A 13,090-nucleotide genomic window follows, 5' to 3' on the forward strand; every position below is an offset into this window, starting at 1 on the left:
CGATCTTGATGTTCTACCGTCGTAGGGCTTTGCCTAAGCACCGCTACAATATTATCGAGGATTATGGTGGAAGGGGGCACCGCACACGGCTAAAAAAACGATCACGTGGATCAACTTGTGTGTCTAGGGGTGCCCCCTGCCCCCATATATAAAGCAGCAAGGGGAGGAGGCCGGTCGACCCTATAGGCGCGCCAAGGAGGAGTCCTCCTCCTGGTAGGAGTAGGACTCCTACTAGGAGGGGGAAGGAAGTGGGAAGGGAGAAGGAAAGGGGGGCGCCGCCCCCCCCCCCCTCTCCTAGTCCAATTCGGACCAGGGGGAGGAGGCGCGCGGCCCACCCTGGCTGCCCTTCTCTCTCTCCACTAAGGCCCATATGGCCCATTACTTCTCCCGGGGGGTTCCGGTAACCCTCCGGTACTCCGGTTTTCTCCGAAATCACCCGGAACACTTCCGGTGTCCGAATATAGTCGTCCAATATATCAATCTTTATGTCTCGACCATTTCGAGACTCCTCGTTATGTCCGTGATCACATCCGGGACTCCGAACTAACTTCGGTACATCAAAACTCATAAACTCATAATATAACTGTCATCGAAACCTTAAGCGTGCGGACCCTACGGGTTCGAGAACAATGTAGACATGACCGAGACATGTCTCCGGTCAATAACCAATAGCGGAACCTGGATGCTGATATTGGCTCCTACATATTCTACGAAGATCTTTATCGGTCAGACCGCATAACAACATACGTTGTTCCCTTTGTCATCGGTATGTTACCTGCCCGAGATTCGATCGTCGGTATCTCAATACCTAGTTCAATCTCGTTACCGGCAAGTCTCTTTACTCGTTTCGTAATACATCATCTCGCAACTAAATCATTAGTTGCAATGCTTGCAAGGCTTATGTGATGTGCATTACCGAGAGGGCCCAGAGATACCTCTCCAACAATCGGAGTGACAAATCCTAATCTCGAAATACGCCAACCCAACATTTACCTTTGGAGACAGCTGTAGAGCTCCTTTATAATCACCCAGTTACGTTGTGACGTTTGGTAGCACACAAAGTGTTCCTCCGGCAAACGGGAGTTGCATAATCTCATAGTCATAGGAACATGTATAAGTCATGAAGAAAGCAATAGCAACATACTAAACGATCGGGTGCTAAGCTTAATGGAATGGGTCATGTCAATCACATCATTCTTCTAATGATGTGATCCCGTTAATCAAATGACAACACATGTCTATGGTTAGGAAACATAACCATCTTTGATTAACGAGCTAGTCAAGTAGAGGCATACTAGTGACGTTTAGTTTGTCTATGTATTCACACAAGTATTATGTTTCCGGATAATACAATTCTAGCATGAATAATAAACATTTATCATGATATAAGGAAATAAAATAATAATATTATTATTGCCTCTAGGGCATATTTCCTTCAGTCTCCCACTTGCACTAGAGTCAATAATCTAGATTACACAGTAATGATTCTAACACTCATGGAGCTTTGGTGATGATCATGTTTTGCTCGTGGAAGAGGCTTAGTCAACGGGTCTGTAACATTCAGATCCGTATGTATCTTGCAAATCTCTATGTCTCCCACCTGGACTAGATCCCGGATGGAATTGAAGCGTCTCTTGATGTGCTTGGTTCTCTTGTGAAATCTGGATTCCTTTGCCAAGGCAATTGCACCAGTATTGTCACAAAAGATTTTCATTGGACCCGATGCACTAGGTATGACACCTAGATCGGATATGAACTCCTTCATCCAGACTCCTTCGTTTGCTGCTTCCGAAGCAGTTATGTACTCCGCTTCACATGTAGATCCCGCCACAACGCTTTGTTAGAACTGCACCAACTGACAGCTCCACTGTTTAATGTAAACACGTATCCGGTTTGCGATTTAGAATCGTCCGGATCAGTGTCAAAGCTTGCATCAACGTAACCATTTACTATGAGCTCTTTGTCACCTCCATATATGAGAAACATATCCTTAGTCCTTTTCAGGTATTTCAGGATGTTCTTGACCGCTGTCCAGTGATCCACTCCTGGATTACTTTGGTACCTCCCTGCTAGACTTATAGCAAGACACACATCAGGTCTGGTACACAGCATTGCATACATGATAGAGCCTATGGCTGAAGCATAGGGAACATCTTTCATTTTCTCTCTATCTTCTGCATTGGTCGGGCATTGAGTCTTACTCAATTTCACACCTTGTAACATAGGCAAGAATCCTTTCTTTGCTTGATCCATTTTGAACTTTTTCAAAATTTTGTCAAGGTATGTGCTTTGTGAAAGTCCAATTAAGCGTCTTGATCTATCTCTATAGATCTTAATGCCCAATATGTAAGCAGCTTCACCGAGCTCTTTCATTGAAAAACTCTTATTCAAGTATGTCATCTACATATAATATCAGAAATGCTACAGAGCTCCCACTCACTTTCTTGTAAATACAGGCTTCTCCAAAAGTCTGTACAAAACCAAATGCTTTGATCACATTATCAAAGCGTTTATTCCAACTCCGAGAAGCTTGCACCAGTCCATAAATGGATCGCTGGAGCTTGCATACTTTGTTAGCTCCCTTTGGATCGACAAAACCTTCCGGTTGCATCATATACAACTCTTCTTCTAGAAATCCATTCAGGAATGCAGTTTTGACATCCATCTGCCAAATTTCATAATTATAAAATGCGGCAATTGCTAACATGATTCGGACAGACTTAAGCATCGCTATGGGTGAGAAGGTCTCATCGTAGTCAATCCCTTGAACTTGTCGAAAACCTTTTGTGACAAGTCGAGCTTTGTAGACAGTAATATTACCATCAGCGTCAGTCTTCTTCTTGAAGATCCATTTATTCTCAATTGCTTGCTGATCATTGGGCAAGTCAACCAAAGTCCATACTTTGTTCTCATACATGGATCCCATCTCAGATTTCATGGCTTCAAGCCATTTTGCGGAATCTGGGCTCACCATCGCTTCTTCATAGTTCGTAGGTTCATCATGATCTAGTAGCATGACTTCCAGAACAGGATTACCGTACCACTCTGGTGCGGATCTTACTCTGGTTGATCTACGAGGTTCAGTAGTATCTTGTTCTGAAGTTTCATGATCATCATCATTAGCTTCCTCACTAATTGGTGTAGGTGTCACAGAAACTGGTTTCTGTGATGTACTACTTTCCAATTAAGGAGAAGGTACAGTTACCTCGTCAAGTTCTACTTTCCTCCCACTCACTTCTTTCGAGAGAAACTCCTTCTCTAGAAAGTTTCCGAATTTAGCAACAAAAATTCTTGCCTTCGGATCTGTGATAGAAGGTGTATCCAATAGTTTCCTTTGGATATCCTATGAAGACACATTTCTCCGATTTGGATTCGAGCTTATCAGGTTAAAGCTTTTTCACATAAGCATCGCAGCCCCAAACTTTCAGAAACGACAACTTTGGTTTCTTGCCAAACCACAGTTCATAAGGCGTCGTCTCAACGGATTTTGATGGTGCCCTATTTAACGTGAATGCGGCCGTCTCTAGAGCATATCCCCAAAACGATAGCGGTAAATCAGTAAGAGACATCATAGATCGCACCATATCTAGTAAAGTACGATTACGACGTTCGGACACACCATTACGCTGTGGTGTTCCGGGTGGCGTGAGTTGCGAAACTATTCCGCATTGTGTACACCAAACTCGTAACTCAAATATTCTCCTCCACGATCAGATCGTAGAAATTTTATTTTCTTGTTACGATGATTTTCAACTTCACTCTGAAATTCTTTGAACTTTTCAAACGTTTCAGACTTATGTTTCATTAAGTAGATATACCCATATCTGCTTAAGTCATCTGTGAAGGTGAGAAAATAACGATATCCGCCACGAGCCTCAACATTCATCGGACCACATACATCTATATGTATGATTTCCAATAAATCTGTTGCTCTCTCCATAGTACCGGAGAACGGTGTTTTTTGTCATCTTACCCATAAGGCACGGTTCGCAAGTACCAAGTGATTCATAATCAAGTGGTTCCAAAAGTCCATCAGTATGAAGTTTCTTCATGTGCTTTACACCGATATGACCCAAACGGCAGTGCCACAAATAAGTTGCACTATCATTATCAACTCTGCATCTTTTGGCTTCAACATTATGAATATGTGTGTCACTACTATCGAGATTTAATAAGAATAGACCACTCTTTAAGGGTGAATGACCATAAAAGATATTACTCATATAAATAGAACAACCATTATTCTCTGATTTAAATGAATAACCGTCTCGCGTCAAACAAGATCCAGATATAATGTTCATGCTTAACGCTGGCACCAAATAACAATTATTTAGGTCTAATACTAATCCTGAAGGTAGATGTAGAGGCAGCATGCCGACCGCGATCACATCGACTTTGGAACCATTTCCCACGCGCATCGTCACCTCGTCCTTAGCCAATCTTCGCTTAATCCGTAGTCCCTGTTTCGAGTTGCAAATGTTAGCAACAGAACCAGTATCAAATACCCAGGTGCTACTGCGAGCATTAGTAAGGTACACATCAATAACATGTATATCACATATACCTTTGTTCACCTTGCCATCCTTCTTATCCGCCAAATACTTGGGGCAGTTCCGCTTCCAGTGACCAGTCTGCTTGCAGTAGAAGCACTCAATTTCAGGCTTAGGTCCAGGTTTGGGTTTCTTCTCTTGAGTAGCAACTTGCTTGCTGTTCTTTTTGAAGTTCCCCTTCTTCTTTCCTTTGCCCTTTTTCTTGAAACTAGTGATCTTGTTGACCATCAACACTTGATGCTCCTTCTTGATTTCTATCTCCGCAGCTTTCAGCATTGCGAAGAGCTCGGGAATAGTCTTATTCATCCCTTGCATATTATAGTTCATCACGAAGCTCTTGTAGCTTGGTGGCAGTGATTGAAGAATTCTGTCAATGACGCAATCATCTGGAAGATTAACTCCCAATTGAATCAAGTGATTATTATACCCAGACATTTTGAGTATATGCTCACTGACAGAACTGTTCTCCTCCATCTTGCAGCTATATAACTTATTGGAGACTTCATATCTCTCAATCCGGGCATTTGCTTGAAATATTAACTTCAACTCCTAGAACATCTCATATGCTCCATGACGTTCAAAACGTCGTTGAAGTCCCGATTCTAAGCCGTAAAGCATGGCACACTGAACTATCGAGTAGTCATCAGCTTTGCTCTGCCAGACGTTCATAACATATGGTGTTGCTCCAACAGCAGGCCTGGCACCCAGCGGTGCTTCCAGGACGTAATTCTTCTGTGCAACAATGAGGATAATCCTCAAGTTACGGACCCAGTCCGTGTAATTGCTACCATCATCTTTCAACTTTGCTTTCTCAAGGAACGCATTAAAATTCAACGGAACAACAGCACGGGCCATCTATCTACAATCAAACATAAACTAGTAAGATACTATCAGGTACTAAGTTCATAATAAATTTAGGTTCAATTAATCATATTACTAAAGAACTCCCACTTAGATAGACATCCCTCTAATCCTCTAAGTGATTACGTGATCCAAATCAACTAAACCATGTCCGATCATCACGTGAGATGGAGTAGTTTCATTGGTGAACATCACTATGTTGATCATATCTACTATATGATTCACGCTCGACCTTTCGGTCTCCGTGTTCCGAGGCCATATCTATATATGCTTGGCTCGTCAAGTATAACCTGAGTATTCCGCGTATGCAACTGTTTTGCACCCATTGTATTTGAACGTAGAGCCTATCACACCCGATCATCACGTGGTGTCTCAGCACGAAGAACTTTTGCAACGGTGCATACTCAGGGAGAACACTTCTTGATAATTAGTGAGAGATCATCTTAAAATGCTATCGTCAATCAAAGCAAGATAAGATGCATAAAAGATAAATATCACATGCAATCAATATAAGTGATATGATATGGCCATCATCATCTTGTGCTTGTGATCTCCATCTTCGAAGCACCGTCGTGATCACCGTTGTCACTGGCGCGACACCTTGATCACCATTGTAGCATCGTTGTCATCTCGCCAATCTTATGCTTCCATGACTATCGCTACCGCTTAGTGGTAAAGTAAAGCATTACAGCGCGATTGCATTGCATACAATAAAGCGACAACCATATGGCTCCTGCCAGTTGCCGATAACTTGGTTACAAAACATGATCATCTCATACAATAAAATTTAGCATCATGTCTTGACCATATCACATCACAACATGCCCTGCAAAAATAAGTTAGACGTCCTCTACTTTGTTGTTGCAAGTTTTACGTGGCTGCTATGGGCTTTAAGCAAGAACCAATCTTACCTACGTATCAAAATCACAACGATAGTTTGTCAAGTTGGTGTTGTTTTAACCTTCGCAAGGAGCGGGCGTAGCCACACTCGGTTCAACTAAACTTGGAGAAACTGACACCCGCTAGCCACCTTTGTGCAAAGCACATCGGGAGAACCGGTCTCGCGTAAGCGTACGCGTAATGTCGGTCCGGGCCGCTTCGCCCAACAATACCGCCGAACCAAAGTATGACATGCTGGTAAGAAGTATGACTTATATCGCAAACAACTCACTTGTGTTCTACTCGTACATATAACATCAACACATAAAACCTAGGCTCGGATGCCACTATTGGGGAACGTAGTAATTTCAAAAAATTTCCTACGCACATGCAAGATCATGATGATGCATAGCAACGAGAGGGTAGAGTGTGATCTACGTACCCTTGTAGACCGACAGCGGAAGCGTTAGCACAACGCGGTTGATGTAGTCATACGTCTTCACGGCCCGACCGATCAAGCACCGAAACTACGGCACCTTCGAGTTTTAGCACACGTTCAGCTCGATGACGATCCCCGGACTCCGATCCAGCAAAGTGTCGGGGAAGAGTTCCGTCAGCACGACGGCGTGGTGACGATCTTGATGTTCTATCGTCGTAGGGCTTTGCCTAAGCACCGCTACAATATTATCGAGGATTATGGTGGAAGGGGGCACCGCACACGGCTAAAAAAACGATCACGTGGATCAACTTGTGTGTCTAGGGGTGCCCCCTGCCCCCGTATATAAAGCAGCAAGGGGAGGAGGCCGGTCGACCCTATAGGCGCGCCAAGGAGGAGTCCTCCTCCTGGTAGGAGTAGGACTCCTACTAGGAGAGGGAAGGAAGTGGGGAGGGAGAAGGAAAGGGGGGCGCCGCCCCCCCCTCTCCTAGTCCAATTCGGACCAGGGGGAGGAGGCGCGCGGCCCACCCTGGCTGCCCTTCTCTCTCTCCACTAAGGCCCATATGGCCCATTACTTCTCTCGGGGGGGGGGGGGTCCGGTAACCCTTCTGTACTCCGGTTTTCTCTGAAATCACCCGGAACACTTCCGGTGTCCGAATATAGTCGTCCAATATATCAATCTTTATGTCTCGACCATTTCGAGACTCCTCGTTATGTCCGTGATCACATCCGGGACTCCGAACTAACTTCGGTACATCAAAACTCATAAACTCATAATATAACTGTCATCGAAACCTTAAGCGTGCGAACCCTACGGGTTCGAGAGCAATGTAGACATGACCGAGACATGTCTCCGATCAATAACCAATAGCGGAACCTGGATGCTCATATTGGCTCCTACATATTCTACGAAGATCTTTACCGGTCAGACCGCATAACAAGATACGTTGTTCCCTTTGTCATCGGTATGTTACCTGCCCGAGATTCGATCGTCGGTATCTCAATACCTAGTTCAATCTCGTTACCGGCAAGTCTCTTTAATCGTTTCGTAATACATCATCTCGCAACTAACTCATTAGTTGCAATGCTTGCAAGGCTTATGTGATGTGCATTATCGAGAGGGCCCAGAGATACCTCTCCAACAATCGGAGTGACAAATCCTAATCTCAAAATACGCCAACCCAACATTTACCTTTGGAGACACCTGTAGAGCTCCTTTATAATCACCCAGTTACGTTGTGATGTTTGGTAGCACACAAAGTGTTCCTCCGGCAAACGGAAGTTGCATAATCTCATAGTCATAGGAACATGTATAAGTCATGAAGAAAGCAATAGCAACATACTAAACGATCGGGTGCTAAGCTTAATGGAATGGGTCATGTCAATCACATCATTATTCTAATGATGTGATCCCGTTAATCAAATAACAACACATGTCTATGGTTAGGAAACATAACCATCTTTGATTAACGAGCTAGTCAAGTAGAGGCATACTAGTGACGTTTAGTTTGTCTATGTATTCACACAAGTATTATGTTTCCGGATAATACAATTCTAGCATGAATAATAAACATTTATCATGATATAAGGAAATAAAATAATAACATTATTATTGCCTCTAGGGCATATTTCCTTCACCACCGCCACCGTTGTCAGCGTTCTGGCAGATGCAGGAGGAGCAGTGGTGCAACCTCTCCCTCCTCGAGTAGCACGGGCTGGTGGAGGGCCAAATGTATGACAAGTGCGTGAGCAAGTAGCCCGTGGTGGCCATGGAGGAACAACACCAGAGGGGAATAAGGACTTGGAGGACGACGCCACGATAGATTTAGACTAGGTTTAGGTCCGGTCGTTTTTTTAACAAAACATGTTAAAAATGTAATGAATGTGCTTCGGTTTAAATAAAAATCACCCGGTTTGTTTAAATTTATTTTGGAATGGACATGGTTGGATGGCCAATTACTACATCACTGTCCACTGGCTGGTCCCCACCGGTCCTTGGACGATTTGGAGTTAATGTTGGAGATGCCGTAATCGTCACATGTGTGTGTATATAGGCTCCAGCTGTATTTGTCAAAGTTACCAAAAAATATCGGAAATGTTAACGCCCACACGTGTGGGCGTTCACCACCCCGACCACACGCAAGCATCACCGTTGGCAGGTGTGTGCACGAATCTTGGAAGAAACCAGGTGGTTTTTTGTGCCACGTAGGATGAGGCGCGTGTGCGGTGTGCGAGTAGGTTCGCCCGCACGTTGGTTGCCACCCCGCGGTCAGCGGTTGCCATCTGAGTCGTGCGGTGGAACTGCAATGCGCCCGCACGCCACGCTTCGACTGCGGTTGACGTCGCACGCCTTTGCCCCCTCTCCCTCACACTTCCATTTACTCACCCACACCGCAGTTACCGGCAGAACCCACTCGCATTTCAAACCATCGAAGGAGAAGGCGAGGGGAGAAGGCGACGGCGGAAGAATCGACGGTGTTCGGGACCGTCGGTGGTGCTCGCCGGAATGGAGCGGCTCGCTGGAGCGCCTGCGGTTGAAGGTACTGCTCGCTGCAACCCTCGCATTCCCTTCCTGCATTTCATCCCCTTCCCTCCCTGTTCGATTCCTCGATCGAGATTCGTAGAAATTCAGGCGATTCGTCGATGCGTCGGCGTTCCTGCCGGCGCCGTAGTCGTCTGATAGCCGCTTTTGGTTGCACTGGTCAGTTTCGTCGCGGGCGCGGCGGCGGCATCGTCGGCGTGGTTCTGCCTGTTCGGAGGCACGAACTAGTATTGCCTATGGATTGAGCAGGTGTCTCCCGGGGTTGTTTTTGATGTGCGTTGGTTCGATTTTGTGTTTGCAGTCAGTTCGTGGGAGAATTTTGAGGGTGAATTTGAAGTCGAGGTAGTTGCCATTGAACCCTAGATGTAGTTAGTTTGGTTTTGAAAATGCAGTATGAGGCGAACTTGATAGTTACATTAACTATCATGTTTGTGCGACCACTAACTCCCTGAACAAATTTGATAGTTGCCACAAACGTGTCTCCCCTTGCGGCAACAAATTACTGAAATGATTGTGTTAGTTGCCACATGTAAGCTTTCTCACATGGCAACTATTTTTTCATTCAATGACTGTGATAGTTGCCACACACACGCTCTTCCATGTGGCAAATAATTTTGCTGAAGTAATGTGATAGTTGCCACGCACACGCTTTTTCTCCGTGTGGCAACTAAGATTTTGCTGAATTCTTGTGTTACGTGCCACAATCATGCTATTTTCATTGCGGCCAGTGTTTTTCCGAATGATATGTGATAGTAACCACACTGTGATAGTTGCCACAATCGGTAGTCAATGTACATTCACGAGCCAACTGCACTGGATGGCAACCACTGTGCACATAAAGTGTGCCTGTTGCCACCTGGATAGTATATTCATGTGGCAAATAGAGTGCGAACACACTGTCTGTTGCCATTCTGCATATAAGACAATGTGGCAAATTGGTTGCATAATGTGGCAACCGACTTTGCATATCAAATGTATCAGATGCCATACATATGCTTTGCATGTGGCAAGTTTTTGCTGACCTCTTTGCATTTACATTTCCACCATGACAATTTGGTCTATTCCCATCTCAGCAGAATGGCTCGTGGTGATCGTCAAAACGACGATGATGATTTCATGGATCCACCACAGCGTAATCGGGCAACTGTTAATGAGGTAAATGTTCATACATCCCCCCTTCCTCCTGCTGTATGTTAATGGTTGACAACCTTAAGCTTGCAGTCGTCTGGCACGAACTAAAATTTCTTTACATTGCAAAACGCGGCAATAGCTGATCTCTTTCTTGCAAAAACATGGCAACAACTGATCACTTTATGTCTGTTTTTTGCAGAAGAAGAAACGTATTCGTAACAGAGCCTCCCAAGAACGACTGACTGCGTTGACTGACAAATTCAGCGACGACCAGAAGGGGGCTGCTGCTGAGATGGGTATGCAGTCTATGATGGCTGTCCGGTGCACGAACCTTGTCAACCCTGTATGCGATTGGCTTGGTGAGATCTACGACCCCGCCTCCAGAGAATTCGTGATTCTGGGACGCGGAAGACTACCGCTGAATGAGGAATCTGTGTTCTGCACGTTGGGTGTGCCCCGTGGACATATCAAAGTCCCGTACGAGGTCAACAACGAGATCGAGGAAGCGCTCTTCCCCCGTTTGTTTCCTGGGTTGGAATCCATGCCGAGCACGACTGCAGTGGCAGATTCGTTGGAGGCCATGACGACGCACGGAGATGTTTTCAAGATGAAGCTACTCATGTACCTCATCTCAGCCGTTTTCGCGCTGACCACTTCTCTTCGCCCAAGCAACAAATGCTTCCCCATCCTGGTGAATGATCTATCTTTACTACATTATTTTTCCTTCAATTTTTTTGCTCCGATGTCATGTGCAAGCTAGTCACTGACAGTTTTTTTTGTTGTTTTTTCCATTGGAATTCTGACGCGGCAACTCCTTGTCCTGAATTTTATGCGGTGCAGGCGAAACTGAAAGATGTGAAGAACATGAACTGGTGTAAGTTCATTGCCGACTTCCTGCATGATGCATTTGCAAGCAAGGTGTACCAGAAGGGTTGTCGACTGCATTTAATGGTATTTTTTTACCGGTCCTTTATGTGAACACTATTTTTTAACACATCATTATTCATGCATGTCAACATGATCATAACAAGATGGCAACTGCCATCATGACTACATGGCAACTGCCATCATACTGTGATGGCAACTGCCAACATGACAACATGGCAACTGCCATCATACTATGATGGCAACTGCCATCACTCTATGATGGCAACTAGCACATGCAGATGGCATATTCTTCGTAAAATACCATATATTTTATCCTGTTATTTGTCGCAAAATACCATGACCGCAACTGATTTTTCTTTCTTTTTAAAATTGTTGTACATCAGCTCATGTACGTCGACTGCCTTGATCTGTCCACCGTGGACTTCACTGGGACAGGAGGCCCGCCGCCTGCGCACAAGTTTGCTGTTTCTGCATGGACTATCGATGCTGTCAAGGCTGTGCTTGCTGCAGACAGGGTAACTGATAGCAAATATGGTAAACTGCAGGTTAGTTCTGCTTTTTTTGCAACACATGAACTGCTAGTCAGTGTTCATCATTCTCTCTCTTATATCGTTTGCTACTTTTTTTTCTTTCTCCCCAGCTGATGGCCAAGCATTCTATAGACTACAGCGTGTTTGGGGGGCCTCAAAACTTTGAAAAGTGGATGGACGTGCACTCAGCTCTGTCTTGTCCTTCAGAGGTAATCAAAAGATATACATATATGGTTTGCCGTGGAGTATTTTTCGATGTCGTGCAAGTGATTGCAATACGGGGTTGTCATTGATGCCTCTTTGTTTTGTGTACAGGTGAGGGCACCTGTTGAGCAGCTAATAGGGCAGTTTGCATCTGGAATGACTGGCTTGCTCGGGAAGTTGGTTGAGGGGTGGACGTCCCTCAGTGGCTCTGACGGCGACGCGGTTGCGAGGCAATTCACTTCATTCGTCCCAGAACGTACACACCGGCCAACCGGTTGCCGTGGCCGGTATGACTACAACAGTTCCCAGGAGCCCGCTGACACACAAGATGAACTAGGTGGAGACGCTGGTCTCAGCAAGGATGACGATGATGTCATGGATAATGTGCAAGAGGACACCGATGATGATGAACACGCTGAATTTCGCGCGGGTGGTAACAAGGGCAAGGATGCAACAGATGTCCCCCAACCGGATAAAGTCAAACAACACACGGCTGTGAGAGGCGAAGGGGTTTTGCCATCAAAGAGGGGGATGGCTCCAGAGGGTGCTGGGCAAGTTTCTGCTGGCAAGAGGTCTAGGACCGACCCTGTAGCTGCCAGGAAGAGATTCGACTTTCATCTTAGCTTTTTGCTTTGTCTATTTTCTTCGAACAGACTCATCCTCTTCTTTGCACTTGTGTTCTTTCAAACGCGGCAATGAGATTGCTGTCTGACAATTGCCACCTCTTTTTTTTGACCTCCATCTCAAACGTGCAGCGAGCCGACAGCTGGTGGACGAGCAATTACGAAGAAACAGGCGCCAACGCCAACCTGTGTTTCTGCTCGGTTGAACAAAGGTGCCCCCATTGCCGGTGATGCCACTTCCACCAGGACATCTCCTCGCACGACGACAACCAACACCGGGGATCCTGTCGTGTTGCCAGACCTGAGGAAGGCAGTCAGGAAGTAGGTTTCTTCATCCGCTTTCATTGACATAGCGCTATATTTTTTGATTTTCCAATGCATTCGTTTAGCTTGTCACATTGTCTTCTGTCATCGCCCCCCCACGTGGCAACCGCTGTTTTACCAAA

At 45.3% G+C, this 13,090-nt stretch overlaps 1 long non-coding RNA gene across 1 annotated transcript; it reads left to right on the plus strand.

The window, feature by feature from the left end:
* The first annotated feature begins 11,047 nt into the window (after positions 1–11,047).
* On the plus strand, positions 11,048–11,759 carry LOC125512877. The gene is made up of 3 exons (XR_007285576.1): positions 11,048–11,090; positions 11,240–11,350; positions 11,671–11,759. It is a non-coding gene; the product is annotated as an uncharacterized LOC125512877 (long non-coding RNA).
* Positions 11,760–13,090: the final 1,331 nt, after the last annotated feature.

This window comes from Triticum urartu, chromosome 6, assembly GCF_003073215.2.
Source record: "Triticum urartu cultivar G1812 chromosome 6, Tu2.1, whole genome shotgun sequence".
Classification (NCBI taxonomy): Eukaryota; Viridiplantae; Streptophyta; class Magnoliopsida; order Poales; family Poaceae; genus Triticum; species Triticum urartu.